This window comes from Biomphalaria glabrata, chromosome 16 (assembly GCF_947242115.1).
Source record: "Biomphalaria glabrata chromosome 16, xgBioGlab47.1, whole genome shotgun sequence".
Taxonomy (NCBI): Eukaryota; Metazoa; Mollusca; class Gastropoda; family Planorbidae; genus Biomphalaria; species Biomphalaria glabrata.
The window spans coordinates 1,895,227-1,907,760 of record NC_074726.1 but is presented as its reverse complement, the minus strand read 5'-3'; the positions used below and the strand labels follow the sequence as shown (position 1 = coordinate 1,907,760).

At 40.1% G+C, this 12,534-nt stretch overlaps 1 protein-coding gene across 4 annotated transcripts in view; it reads left to right on the top strand.

Annotated features, from left to right (window-relative positions):
* The window catches only part of LOC106072418 (uncharacterized), a 241,028-nt gene that overhangs the window by 151,588 nt on the left and 76,906 nt on the right, over window positions 1-12,534 (top strand). Inside the window, exon 1 of one of the 4 annotated variants that reach the window (XM_056013474.1) lies at window positions 3,354-3,858. The exons of the other annotated variants lie outside the window; for them this stretch is intronic. The gene's annotated coding sequence lies outside the window, so the exon portion shown is untranslated. Of the gene's footprint in view, window positions 1-3,353; window positions 3,859-12,534 lie in introns of those variants that run through there. 4 annotated transcript variants of the gene reach the window in all.

Here is a 12,534-nt window from a genome sequence, read left to right as displayed (position 1 = left end):
TGGAAACCTTGGTCTCTGGTCCATGGGATCAAAACGCTGCTTACAATGAGTGTAGACTTTGTTCATGCTTTCTGTATTGAGGATTAAGGATCATGTGCTTTATAAGTACTATCGCTGTCTACAAGGGATGTTGAACACAGTATCATCTGCATTAGGCATGAAATGTGAGACTAGAATATAATAACCGTTTTCAAATTTTATTTTTTTTTAAATTTTCTAAGTAATCGTCTGCTACGTTGAAACTATTTTTAACTTGACCTTTTTTTTTTCATTGGATCATTATTACTGCTTACTCTCATTTGCATGCATTGTTATAAACAGGGAAAGATAATCGCCAATACTTTTTTTTTTAAAGAACAGAGTTAGAGCCCTTCCTATGATGCCATCTTAATGATTGATTTACACAGTTTTGTGTTTTGAGTCTGTGTACTGTATGTACATGTTGTTTGGACCTTCTTCAATTTTCCTTTTAAATTTGTTTATTTCCTTCATATTTCTGAATAGGAATAAATGTACTTTAATTCTTGAGATCGTATCTTGTTTCTTATAGCACTCTCGTGGAATTCAGTTGAATTCGGTAATCAGTTGATTGGTTAGTGTGTTTTTCACTTTGTAGGGGTGCAAAGCCTTTGAGCTTTGAGAAAATCGCTTAATTTAAGGTATCTGTAAAGTCCAATACGTGACCTATATATCTGTTTCTATTATAATCACTAAAATGTGCTGTTAGTTGGAGGTCGATTACAATTCTTTTTTTTTTTTTTTTACTCGTCTGCTCGTTCTGTGGAGTTATCTTCTCCTTGGTGCTCTCTAGTATGCCGATTGCTGTGGGGGTGATCTTTAAAGTTTTGTTGTGTGTCTAGTAAAAGTCATTGTGGTGAAATCTTTGAATTTACACGAATATATTTTCACGATCTCCAATACGAATTACAAGCTCTGTAAACGGAAGGCACCCTGGTGTGTTGTATGGGCCTCTGACTGTTGGTCGCGAGTTCAAATCCTTCCTGCTGCTTTCTCCTTCAGGGGGCTCGAGCTAGGAGGAAATATTTTTTTTAAATTGCTTTCTAAAAAAAAAAAAAAAGCCATCTTTCATGCTTATAATATTCTCAGTGCGCGATGATCTAATCTGTTTTGTGACTCAGTTAGGGAAGTCTGTGAGACTTGTTCATTGCTGTCTTTAGGTGCTCGAGTCGGGATCCGAACTCGACCTCTCTTGTTTGGTAGCCAAGCCGTTGTCAAGAGGCTCCGGCCTCTTGGCCACACGTCCCACCATCTCTCTTTTTTTAATTTTTTATTTTTTTGAAGGAAGGTCCGAATGTGATCATATATGGGGCTACAAACAAATTTGAGAACCTCTGATGTTTAGTTGTATGTTATGTGAGACTTATCGTTGTGCAACTCTCTTTAAGATAAGAGGCAGTATCGCGCCACGTTATCCCATAATCCAACGCTAACTCCTGGCTGCTATCTTGTCACTCACTCTTCTCACACTAGTTGCGTTCTGAAATGTAGTGGGGGGACGATCATTTTCAGGGATTGTGTGTGTGTGGGGGGGGGCTAGTTAGTGAAAGGGAGGGGCGGCATGATTTACGGTTCTCTCTCCCCACGGGCCCTTTACTCTTAACATCACTATCTAATTAGTCCAGACTGTTTAAGGTGCTACTGTAGGGGAGAGGAGGGGGGGGGGGCGCCCACTTTTCTATCACTTCCTGCGACACTATCTGTTTATCGTTCAGCCTTGGCCCTCCCCAGTTCTTGCATCCAGTCCTCCCCTCGTCCAGTTTATCCTCTTAAGTCGCCTCGGGAGTGTTGGATTTGAAAGAGGATTTTGAAGAGGGTGATTCAAGTCACCCACAGGGCTGAGGAAACAGAGAGAAAAGGGGGGGCTTTATAAGACGAGGGTAGGGTGGTTCGCTCAATAATTATAGTCACCGGTTTAACAAGCCCTGCTTCCGCTAGAAGTCACTAGTGAACGTTTGTGGTATTTGTGTGTGTGTGTGAAGTGTGGGTGGGTGAGTGTGAATGTGAAGGTCATTTTGTATTATTTTTTTGTATTGGTTTTAAAAATTGGAATAGTTCCAGTGATATTGCCGATTTTTGTTTTTATTCCATTACCGACATTGAATCTGATCTTTGGAAATGAAAACAATTTCTTAAGAAGACTTTATAGTCTTAGATCTAGAGAGTAGAAAACCAGCGAATAGCGAGAGTGTGAGAATGAAAGAGAGATATAGAGAAAGAGAGATGGAAAGAAAGAGGAGAAAGAGGGAGAAAGAAAGAGATAAGGTGAGATAGTGAGCGAGCAAAAAAAAAAAAGGGGGGGGGTCTACAAATACTTGGTCGGCTTTATGTAACACTGCTCACGATGTCTTCATCATCAGCTTTCCTTTGCGTTCCTCATGGAACATAGGGCCTCAGTAAAAACACGCCACTCTCCACGGTCTCTTGCTAGTTTTTTAACGGCTTCCCAGCTCTTTCCTGTCCTGTCGGCCTCATCTTCACCACGGTGTCAGATAGGTAAATAATGTTTCTGATGCAGTTTGTGTTTTTGGTTGAAATAGACGTGGATCTGCTTATGCTAGTGCTTACATCCGCAAAACACAGGTCCTGAGTTCGAGTCCTGGTTTTGTGTTTCCATCCTGGGTCTGCCTGTGGCCTGCCAGTGTCGCAGGGAACGAAAGGCCCTGTGGTAGTTTGGTTGTCGGAGAGACGGCCTCCTGATGATGACGTTGTGGAATGTAACCGGCCTGGAGGAGGTTGAAAGCTGTCATGATTAACACTGCATGAAGTCTACATTAGTTTTTAAAGGTGTGATGTCATCTGAGCCATGCAATAGTCACCATGCAATAAGTTGTACCCACCACTGTCTCTTGGTCTCTCATTTTCCAGTCTCTTTCCATATCGATTCTTATTTTTTTTTTTGGTCGCATTTCTCTTATTTCTCATCTCTCATCACGCCGTATCTCTTTCTTTCTCTTCCTTTCTCTGTCTCATTTTTTACTGCTTCTCTCTCTTTATCTCTCTCCATCTTTCTCATGTTCATTCTTTATTTTGTATCTCTGCTATTAAAAAATGTACTTTTCTCTTTCTCTCTTTCTAGCTCTTTTTCTCTCTGTTTTTCCTCTTTCTCTCTTTCTTTTCTCTTTCTCTCACCTTTTCTCTTTCTCTCTCTTATTTCTCTCTTTCCCTGTCTCTCTTTTTCTCCTGTTTCTTTATCTATCCATTTCTCTCTCTCTTTCTCTTTCTCTCTCTTTCTCTCTCTCTCTCTTTCTCTTTCTCTCGCGCTTACTTTTTACCTTTCTTTTTCTCTCTCTTTCTCTTTCTTGAGGACTATATCGTATATAAGTGTTATGTATATAAGTAAATATCCAGCTCGTGAATGTGGACTACAGTGACTTTGGTTTACAAGGGTCGAGTATTTACGACTCTACCAAGCACTCGACCATCACTTCGGTTATTGAGTTCGAACAATGGATGAGTCATGATGCAGTTATTTAGCATGATTGGACGCTGTCTTGCATATGTGTCTACATTGCATTGGTTTCATTATGACCCCCTTATCTCTCGCGTGTTGTTCAATATTGTCATTACGCGTGTGTAAGCCACAGATTGTACATTGTTTGGGCTGATGAAGTGTCTGTATGCTGTGGTGCATTGGTCTTTAATAAATGTTTGACTCGTTGGTATCACAAGTGTTCTACTGAGCTGTTTGGATCTGGATCTATGTGAATTGTGGTGCTCCATAGGACGAGTGTTAACATGTGATTTTTCTTATTGATATTGGAGTACTGGATTATTTCCACCGAAACTAAAGGTTGATCGCACTGTGATCTTTGATGAAATCATTGTCCATCAATTGTGGTAGGTGATTTTTTTTTTATTCGTTCAGTTGTTCATACTCATGGTGTGTGCCCAGGGGCGGCCTTATCGCAGCGCTCTGGGCGAGTTTTCAAATGTTAAAAGGAAACTGTACATATAGAAAGGAGCATTAGTTTACTTGTCTTTTTATAAAATTAATTCATGTATCTTAACAAGTAAATAGATTATTACATACCGTACTAATAATGGAATATATTAAAATAAAAAACAGACTTTTTTGTAAAATCTAATAAGTACTTCTACATTTACTAAAATGTATTCTCATTCTTCTTTTAATTATTATTGTCATACAATTTTTTCTGTTAGAATTAAACTTTGTACCTGACAATTTAATACCTAAGAGTTGTCTTCCTTTAATGGATTTCATAAGGTTTAAGATTGTCAACGATTTTTAATTAACTCGGACACCAGAAATAAAAGTTAACAATAACTATACTACGGCTAGCATTACCCACAGACTCCACACCAGTTGGTCATCTCCTCATGCTACGTTTAGTTTGTAATAGACCCCTCCCTTCCCCCCCCCAACTTATACAAATAATAGAACGGCCCCCCCCCCCAAGTATACGCCCCCAAATACTTTCCTTTGGACCGCAAATTCTAGTATCTATTACGTTCAATTTGAACGGCTCCCCAAGTATACGCCCCCAAATACTTTCCTTTGGACCGCAAATTCTAGTATCTATTACGTTCAATTTGAACGGCTCCCCAAGTATACGCCCCCAAATACTTTCCTTTGGACCGCAAATTCGAGTATCTATTACGTTCAATTTGAACGGCCCCCCAAGTATACGCTCCCAGATACTTTCCTTTGGACCGCAAATTCGAGTATCTATTACGTTCAGTTTGAACGGCCCCCCAAGTATACGCTCCCAGATACTTTCCTTTGGACCGCAAATTCGAGTATCTATTCCGTTCAATTTGAAAGGCCCGTAACTTCGAGCATGACTGAACTCGCCACCCCCAACCCCCGAACCTTCCCCTTAAATACAGAGTCTTATTTCTTTCATTCTCTCTGTGACTCTCTTTCTCCGCACTGCACCCAACCCTTCTGTCTTTAAATGAATTTCTCTCTTTTGAAAAGAGATTTTTCCTCTCTAAAGAGACTTCATTGATTGATCGGTAGCAACACGTAGCAACACGTAGCACACTTCCTAAACGACTCCCAGGGGCCGCCGTGGGAAATGCTTGACCCAGGTTGACATCTCGTTAATGAAGCTTCTCGGTTTTAATTGCCCGCCAAAAGAAACGACAAAATGTTCCCAATAATAGCGCCGCACGCCTGCTAATTGAGCCGCGGCACCGGCGACGCAACGACAATGCCAAGCGCCCGAGTATTGGGCACGCGACTCAAATGTAAAGATGTTAGCAGGATGTGAGAAACTGCAACGGCTGCCTATTCGGGTTTCCATAATTTTTCACACGGTTAAAACCGACCCAATGGTTCTTGTCTTGTAAAGTTAGAAATTCAGAAATTCAGGTGTATGCTTCTAATGAACACGGTTTGAGAACACTCTTGATAATATTACGTAGGGACCAAAGCCCATTATATACGGTTATATCATTCATCAGATATAAAGAAAAATTCTTGTAAGATTATGTATTCGCCTTTGATTGAGAGCTCTCTGCCTGTGGTCCCTTCTGGGGCATAGGCCACCAACCAGCTTCCTCCAGGCGTCTCGGTTCTGGGCGAGTCTCTCCAACTGTCCCCACGTCTTGCCCATCTGCTTGACCATGTACCGATGGTGGTATTGGTCCTGGTAGAGATGATGCTCTTCGGCCTGTCAGCGTCCAGATAACTCTGGCTTTCACCAAAAACCTTACATCTGGAGATCTATCCTCTCCCAGGTCCGTGACTTCTATTGATTCGCTGTTTGGTGTTTCTGTAGCTAGTGTTTGTTTTTTTTCTACAGGGTAGGGTAGCTATCCCTACGCCCAACCCTCCTCCTTTCTCAGCCGGGCTTTGGACCGTCCTAAGGCGGAGTTTTGTTTGCTGCAGTTAATGAAAACCACTTGACGCTGAACAGTATATGGTGGCCACCCAAAAAGAACAGAAAGTCATAGGAAATTTTCCACGATAAACTAAACGATGTCAAGGACGCGTAACTTGAACTTTGACATTGCCAACTAAACCAAGGTCACAAGCTGCAAAAATTTGATCCAGCAGTGCTAAAATGTCGCACAAAAATTTATTTTGTAACGTTATTTAAAACCTAACTCAGCAACACTTTCTTAATTTTGTTCACCGGATACACCAAACAGCAAGCTATTTTTAGGTTTGTCCGTCAAATCTGTAAATCTTTAATAAGGAATGAAGCTCTATTATTACTCATGTTTGGGTGAACACGCTAGAGTCATCAGCTATAAATTTTTTCTTGGTAGGAACATAAACTAAAACTCTCTTTTCGTTTCGTCACTTCCTGGCAAGTAGTGCTCAAGAAACAATGACATAATACATCACATCACATCTTTCCTATTCAAGCTCTTCACACATGGGTAGCTCCTACACACTACGAAGCAATACGATATCTGTACAGACATATTTAAATGCTAAGTAACTATTTTATTAATAAAATTACAAAAGAAATATTTGAACGATTTAATTATTTCTTCTAGTGAAATTTTGGTCATATTGAGTTCCGGCGTTAGGCTGATTTGACCTATTGCTCCAATTGGGCCCCGTGCCTGGCAGCGGCCTCCGCTATTTCACTAAAGATCATGGCTCTTGTCACAGGCTTTTAGTGATGTAGGACTTAAAGGGTTATCATATTTACTGTAGGCTTATTGTAGGATTGACAAACAGGCCATTATTGTGTACGTGTTACTTCCTATGCATGCTGTATAGCAAGAGTTGATATAATGATCTAATTATAACAGTAATAGTTGTTATTGTTAAAAAAAAACAACAACCTTAGAACAGGGGGCCTCGCAAGCATCCATTAAATTGGGCCCCGCAATTCGTAACACCGGCCCTGATATCAAACGACCTAAATTTAAACCTAATACTTCTAGAACTCTCATCTCCCTTTATCTCTCAATCAGTAAATCCCAGGAAATCTTCTGGCTGGCCGCCTTCACTCAAAGAAGAATTCCTCTCATACTCTGTCTGTGGCTTTTTACGTCTCGAGAGACGATCTTTTCCCTTTGCAACTTCTTGTGTGACTAAAGAGGCCAATCCTTGATACACAGCTGCGGTCGCAGGTTGGGCATATATAATCACCAGGCGCCGTTGCATTTTCACCCTTCTTTCTGCTTCTGTTGTGTATGACATCTGCAATCCGAGACCCTTCCTTTATGCTCTCTCTCCATGTGGATCTATCTAGTGCCTCTTTTTCCCAGCTGCTAGTCTCTGACTATAACGCCCTATTTTAAAGAACATTTTTAGACCATCTCGAATCTTACAGTACCAGAATTTTTACATTTCAAACTTTGATGTCAATGCTTACTGATGTAGGTTATTTTTTTCATGCGATGTATAAAGATCTATGTCAATGACCTTCACCGTTACCCCCCCCCCCTTCCCCCTCATAAGCGTCCCCCAGTCCAGGGCGCCCACACCACGCCCCTCCGCAATCCTGAAGCTAATGACCTATAATAACACTGGCATCGCTTGTGCTGCCGCGGTCTGTATCAATACCTTATACATATTTTAAGGATCGAGCCCGTCCGCCCCCCAGTTTCCTGCTATCATTAGCGTCGTTAGCACCCAGATATCGAACATGGAGGATCATAGGATCGATACTAATTGATTCCATTCATATATTTTTACAGCAAGCAGATATCTTAGTTTGAGAGAGAGAGAGAGAGAGAGAGAGTGACTGCGAGAAAGAGGGAGAGACAGAGAGACACGGAGAGAAAGAGGGAGAGACAGAGAGAGAAACAGAGAGAGAGAGAGACAGAGACAGAGAGAGACAGAGAAAGAGAGACAGAGAGAGAGACAGAGAGAAAGAGACATAGAAAGACAGAGAGAGAGACAGACAGACAGAGAGAGAGACAGAGAAAGAGAGACAGAGAGAAAGAGACAGACAGAGAGACAGACGGACAGAGAGTGAACATGCAAGAATAAAGAACATGCAAAATATATATATGTATAAAAAACAGTTTATATAAAGGAAAGAACTATACATTTACAGCCATCCCTCTCTCTACTGTACATTATTTCCATGTTCTACATCAAACAAAATTAAATTAATTACCACTAATTAATTTTTTACTTGGAACATTTCTTTTTAATTACTTCATGTTTGGATAAGGACAATGGATAATTGTGCAAAGTTTCAACTTGATCTGAGAATGGGAAGTGGGACGATTCACGTGAAATAATCTTCAACTCTGTCTGGCAAGTCCGAAACATACAAACTACAAACTGATCTAGAAATCTTGTTTTCAAACTAATCTTATAAATACTTAGTTTCTCCAGACTTGTTTCTACGAACACACTTGAACTCGGAATGTTTATAGTAGAAGCAAAACATTGCGTTAATTAGATATGTTCTTTGTGCGTTATTAAAAACTAGGAACATATTTTTTTCCATCAAATGTTTTCAATGAGATTAAGACTCCAAGACAATGTCTTTCCAAAAGAAAATATAAGGGAAAAAAAACGTCATATTATCTTTAACTATCCCAGAAATTCGCAGTTTCCTTCTGCAACTAGCATCATTAGATTCAGTTATTAGGAGCAATGCTCGTCTCTCTCTCTCGTCTCTCTCTTCTCTCTCTCTCTCTCTCTTCTCTCTCCTGTCTTTCCTCATCCACTGTTCAATCAGCTGCGATCTTAAATCCTTGTGTGAACAACGGAAAAGAAATCATTAGATTTTCTGGCAAGTGAAAAAAAAAAACTAAAGCATATCTCTCATAAAAATCTGGACATTCTTATAAAAGGGCGCAGACTTCGTTAAAATCTCGGGAATTAGGGATTGCAGAATTAGGGATTGGGGCGAGATAGGAGGGAAGGGGCGAGATAGGAGGGAAGGGGCAATTGATCTGAAGGAAGAAGTGGGGGCTTGAGGAATCCCTACAATGTACTTTGTTTTTTTATCAAAAGAGATTGTGGCATCATTATTATTTTTCCGCCATCGTTAGGAATGGTTTTGATGGCAGCCAAAAAAATAAACTGAGTTGGATTTAATAGGCGACCATTGGGCAAGTGCTAAAACTCCCAATATTCTCATTTTAAATTTGTTTTCTTTTCTTATTTTGGCTCTATTTTTTTTATTATTATTTTAATTCTTAGGATATTGCTGCTAGTTGGATTTAATCTTTTGAATCTCCATCGTGAGTATCAAACTCCTTCTTTTTGAGCTGGTGTGTTGTACGTTACAAGGAGGTAAACAGCTCATAAGAGTATTGTAAATAAACTTTGTAATCCCTATTCATTAGTTAGACGGCATAATACGTAATCTTATCCATTCAATTTGCTATCTGTATACATTTATATATATGGAATGTAGCCAAGGCCGTTCTTAGATGATTGGAGGCCCTAGGCGAAGTGAATTTGGTGGCCCCAAATGAAGTAGAACAAAATTAACAAAACAGTGAAAAAAATAAAATTACTCAATTTATTTAAAGCCTAGTGTACTCCAAAAGTAACCATGGGCTGCGAGGGGCAGAAATCTCACTATTTCGTCTCTGAAAAAAAAAATTGTTACGAGTCCTGTGCAGGGCCCCCATCTATTGGATGCCCTAGGCGGCTGTCTAGTTTGCCTATGTCCTAGACCGCCCTGCTGTCGCCGTCTAAAGTTCTCGCGTAAATGGCAATGTCTCCACTATTGGAAAAGGAAATATTGGAGATAGAATGGTGAGTTTGAGATTGTGGCAAAGTTGTATGTTTTGTTTAAAAAAAAACAAAAAAACTTAACATCTGTTTATGCGCTTCTATATGTGTTCAACAGTTAATACTCTCTGTATTTATTATTTTATAATATCTACATACTATACCTACTAGTATTAAATTGAAATCTTTCACAGAGATATAAATAACATAGAAAAAATCAAGAAAATTTTGGACTATTAGTTTATAAAAAAGCGCAAATTGAAGAAAAGTTCCATCTCTCCTTAATTCTGAAATCGGAACCAGACAAGAAATTGAAAATTATATACAAGATTTATGGTTTTCTTACGACATTTAGTTTGACACTAATTCCCATTAAGCTCCATGTTTGTCTCTGAAATTGACTTTTATTACAATACGTAGACCTAGATCCGTCTCGTTTGGTTGTTCATTTTTGTGGGATAGATTCTAGTATTGTAATCTTAGTTGATCTCTCGCTTTCATCCCAAGTCACTCCCGAATTCTTAAAGAAAGAAGCCAATGTTTTGAAATGAAATCAATGTGATTTGATCTGCAGTATAGTTGAACCTGGGGATAAAATAGAATGATTTTGTTATGCTGCCCCCCCCTTTATTCCTCTGTTTCCTGTTTCTCTTTTGCTCTGCCTAGATTTTTCTTACTTCTCTTTCTGTTTCTTGTTACTTTTTTTCCAGCTTGTTCTCTTTCTTTCACGCTTTTTTGCTATTCCTCTGTCTGTCTCTTTCTCTCCCCGTCTGTCTGTCTCTTTCTCTCCCCGTCTGTCTATCTCTTTCTCTCTCCGTCTCTCTGTCTCTCTTTCTCTCTTTACCCCTCTCTTCATCTCTGTCTTTGTATCTCTCTATTTATCTCTCTTCTGTCTCACTTAAAAAAGTTTTAAATATCGTATTAAAAATTGTATTTTTTTAAATTGCCCCCCCCCCCTCCAAGTTTTTGCAAATGTAAAATAGTGTTTAGTGTGGGGCGAGTCAGTGTGTTGTGTGTTATGTGTGGTAAGTCAGTGGGTTGTGCCTTATGTGTGGTAAGTCAAGTGTGTTGTGTGTTATGTGTGGTAAGTCAGTGTGTTGTGTGTTATGTGTGGTAATTCAGTGTGTTGTGTGTTATGTGTGGTAAGTCAAGTGTGTTGTGTGTTATGTGTGGTAATTCAGTGTGTTGTGTGTTATGTGTGGTAAGTCAGTGTGTTGTGCGTTATGTGTGGTAAGTCAGTGTGTTGTGTGTTATGTGTGGTAAGTCAGTGTGTTGTGTGTTATGTGTGGTAAGTCAGTGTGTTGTGTGTTATGTGTGGTAAGTCAGTGTGTTGTGTGTTATGTGTGGTAAGTCAGTGTGTTGTGTGTTATGTGTGGTAAGTCAGTGTGTTATGTGTGGTAAGTCAGTGTGTTGTGTGTTATGTGTGGTAAGTCAGTGTGTTGTGTGTTATGTGTGGTAAGTCAGTGTGTTGTGTGTTATGTGTGGTAAGTCAGTGTGTTGTGTGTTATGTGTGGTAAGTCAGTGTGTTATGTGTGGTAAGTCAGTGTGTTGTGTGTTATGTGTGGTAATCAGTGGTTGTGTGTTATGTGTGGTAAGTCAGTGTGTTGTGTGTTATGTGTGGTAAGTCAGTGTGTTGTGTGTTATGTGTGGTAAGTCAGTGTGTTGTGCGTTATGTGTGGTAAGTCAGTGTGTTGTGCGTTATGTGTGGTAATTCAGTGTGTTGTGCGTTATGTGTGGTAAGTCAGTGTGTTGTGCGTTATGTGTGGTAAGTCAGTGTGTTGTGCGTTATGTGTGGTAAGTCAGTGTGTTGTGCGTTATGTGTGGTAAGTCAGTGTGTTGTGTGTTATGTGTGGTAAGTCAGTGTGTTGTGCGTTATGTGTGGTAAGTCAGTGTGTTGTGCGTTATGTGTGGTAAGTCAGTGTGTTGTGCGTTATGTGTGGTAAGTCAGTGTGTTGTGCGTTATGTGTGGTAAGTCAGTGTGTTGTGCGTTATGTGTGGTAAGTCAGTGTGTTATGTGTGGTAAGTCAGTGTGTTGTGTGTTATGTGTGGTAAGTCAGTTTGTTGAGTGTTATGTGTGGTAAGTCAGTGTGTTGTGCGTTATGTGTGGTAAGTCAGTGTGTTGTGCGTTATGTGTGGTAAGTCAGTTTGTTGTGCGTTATGTGTGGTAAGTCAGTGTGTTGTGCGTTATGTGTGGTAAGTCAGTTTGTTGTGTGTTATGTGTGGTAAGTCAGTGGGTTGTGCCTTATGTGTGGTAAGTCAGTGTGTTGTGTGTTATGTGTGGTAAGTCAGTGTGTTGTGTGTTATGTGTGGACATTTGAGTGAGATGTTTATTTTGCTTCACATGTAGTTACATCCTGGCCCAAAACTCCCGCAGGACGACTGGAGATAGCAACTGGCAAGGTTCGAACTCTGGGCCATCAAGACGACAGTCTTCCAAAAGCGCATACCACGTGGCTAATAGTCTGTTGTAGACCGTACTCGTTTAACTTGGCCAGTGCTTATGGAATCGATATGATTGGAGGCTCCTAAATCTTGCCTACAAAAATACCATTGGATAATAAGGGAGTCTAGTAGTCGATATGGGTCTGTATTGAAAACTCGAGTCCAAAATAACCTGAAATTGTGGTTATGATGAATACATCGCTAATGGGTGTCCCATTGATTGGGGGCGCCTGTGGCGTCTAGTGCTTCAGATAGTGGGGTTGATCTACACGTTTTTTTTTCCCTTTGCACGCTCTTTTCTCTCCTCACACCCCCCCCCCCCTAGTTTTTGGAGTTTTGTTTTTCTTTTCTTGTTTTGAAAATACTGAGTTAAGGAGGGAAGAACTTTTCTTCACTCTCACACTTCAATCTCACACTAGCTGACACACACACACACACGC